Here is a 2871-nt window from a genome sequence, read left to right as displayed (position 1 = left end):
GCCTCCACCTCCGGGTGCAGGCAGGCTCCTGGGTTGAGGTGTACACTGGGGACTCCATTACAAACTGCCAGGAACTGTCAATGATTGTTTGGTCTCCCAGAGGGATTCACTGAGTGCAGGAACTTTCCATTTCCCTTTGCCAGATGGAAAAACATTTCCTAAACATCTGTCCTGTCCACTTCCTCCAGTTGTGTTGTGTGTGCCTAGGTGCTGTTCCTAAGCTTTTGCACTCAAGGCTGGCCCTCTACCAAATGAGCCATGCCTCTAGTCCAGCTTTTTGCTGGTTGGAGATGAAGTCTCACAGACTTTTCTGTCCATGCTGGCTCTGAACCAGGTCTTAGCCTCCAGAGTCGCTGGGATTACAGGTACACCATTGCTCAAATTTACAATGATTTGACCAAGCATGACCAGAAGAAAAAAAATTCAAAGATATAAACTTTCAATTCCTATAGTTATTACAAAGTGTAGTTGATGTGAAGAAGCCCAAAAGTCCTGTGTTACCATGAGTTGTTTAAATTATTGTGATCCGTTGTTTCTCTGTCCTTAATTTTGGTCTCCTCAAAAGTGAATGTTGGGGCTGGGAATATGACCTAGTAACAAGAGTGCTTGCCTCATAGACATGAAGCCCTGGGTTCAATTCCTCCACATATATAGAAGAGGCCATGGATATGAATGCCCTAACAGGAACATTCATCCCAGTTCTGAACCTCTATAGTTACTAAGAATTATCCCAATGGCAAGAATTCCTACAGGTTGAACACCAATAAGCTGAATAAAGACTTCATCTTTTATAAATATACTATCTTCTGTCTAGAATTAGGTAGTAAGAGACCTACAACTACATCACCTTTTCTTTCTAGCATAAGCTGCCATTGGCTATGAAACTAGCCATGTTTACTCAGTACACAGATTGAGGTGGAGATACTTGCTTTAATTTTTTTTGTTTAGTTGCTTGATTTGTTAAAGACAGCCTTCTTTAAAGATGTAAATATGTTACATTAAAAATTAATGGTTAGCAGGCTTGTTTTCTTCACCCTCTAGGTTTTTAAAAAGAGAAATATTTAAGAATTTGTATGATTATATTTAGGTCATTTTTCCTAGTTGAGAAAATCAATATAAACTTCTCTCTGCCCTCTCTATTAGATAACATCAGCTACTTAAAGCTACTTTCCAAAAACTTCATAAAAATAAATTGAAACCAATATTAAAAAAAAAAAGAGGCCAGAAGTGGCGCTGTGGCTCAAGTGGCAGAGTGCTAGCCTTGAGCAAAAAGAAGCCAGGGACAGTGCTCAGGCCCTGAGTCCAAGCCCCAAGACTGGTGGGGAAAAAAAGTCTGTGCATTGGAAAACCGTATGAATAAACAGGGGCAATTAGGAGGGGGATGATTAGCAGAGAGATTAAAGTGCAATAAAATGAGAAACTGTACATGCCAGAAAGCACAAAGCCAGAAGAACCTTTCCACTAGGAAAGCACAAAGGTGGGGTGGAAAATTCTAAAATTCATCTAACCTCAAGAGGTACCTGTACTCAAATTACCCAGCAGATGGCAATATGACTTAGTCCATGTCTGGCAAAGACTGTGAATCCCATAGTACTCAGTTCAATGAGGACCGAGAGGGTCTCCCTGAAGTAGGGATAAAGTTTGTCATAATCCTGCAGTGTGTGCCTGCCGTCAGACAATCTTGCAAGACTGTCTTTGTTGCCCTTCCTGTCTCCATCCTTTGAGGTTGGATGGGTGAGTGTGTTTCTCACAAAAAGTGAATTTTTAAAATCTGTTAAAAGGCAGCCTATTTTCGGGGGAAGTGTTATTAAAAAAAAAGTTCAAGCTGGGCACCAGTACTCATGCCTGTGACTCAGCTGGGATTATAGACATGAGCCACCAGCACCTGGCTTCACCCATCCTTTTCTTAAAATCATTGTGTCATTTATCAGACCACAAAAATGATCTTTAGTTGGTTCTGTCCCTGCCCCGCCATCTACTACTAACCAGTACCTTGACAGCATCAACTGACCTTTGGCCAATCACATGGCCTGATTTGTTAAAAAGGAAGTTGGCCATCAGTGCCTCACACCTGCAATCCTAGCTACTCCAGAGGTTGAGATCTGAGAATAGGGGCTCAAAGCCAGCCTAAGCAAGAAAGTCTGAGGCTCTTATCCCCAACAATTAACCACCAGAAAGTAATAAGCGCTAGCCTTGAGCACAAAAGCTCAGGAGCGGCTCTCAAGTCCTGAGTTCAAGCCCCAGGACTGGCACCAAAAAAATGAAAATAGCCTTTACTCCAGATGTCTGTGTGCTGAGGATTGTACCACCTCCATCCCCAGCAAGGGTTGGGCAGATGTGAGCTGTTATTATTAATAAATGACCTGAAGAGCTGGGAATATGGCCTAGTGGCAAGAGTGCTTGCCTCATATACATGAAACCCTGGGTTCGATTCCCCAGCACCACATATATAGAAAATGGCCAGAGGTGGTGCTGTGGCTCAGGTGGCAGAGTGCTAACCTTGAGCAAAAAGAAGCCAGGGACAGTGCTCAGGCCCTGAGTCCAAGTCCCAGGACTGGCAATCAATCAATCAATCAATCAATAAATAAATGACCTGAAGCATTAGCCAGAGCAGTGCTCAGGGGTGTGGTGGATGGCCCCGGAAGTTCCCTCTCCTCCCATGTGCATGGTTCCTGGTGAGGTAGTCAGCCGGGACTCTAGAGGGGAGGTGACTGGACCAGGCCTTCCTGGATGAGGACGTGCGCCCTGGCTCACAGTGGGGGTTGTGGAATACATTCATGTTACGGAGGTCACGTGGTACTGGGTTTGGGAATCAGGCTGATGTCTGTCCCCCTTGGACACCTGTCCGGACAGGTGCACACACCTCCCCAC

Source organism: Perognathus longimembris, chromosome 7, assembly GCF_023159225.1.
Source record: "Perognathus longimembris pacificus isolate PPM17 chromosome 7, ASM2315922v1, whole genome shotgun sequence".
In the NCBI taxonomy this organism is placed as follows: domain Eukaryota; kingdom Metazoa; phylum Chordata; class Mammalia; order Rodentia; family Heteromyidae; genus Perognathus; species Perognathus longimembris.
This window is presented reverse-complemented; position numbering follows the sequence as displayed.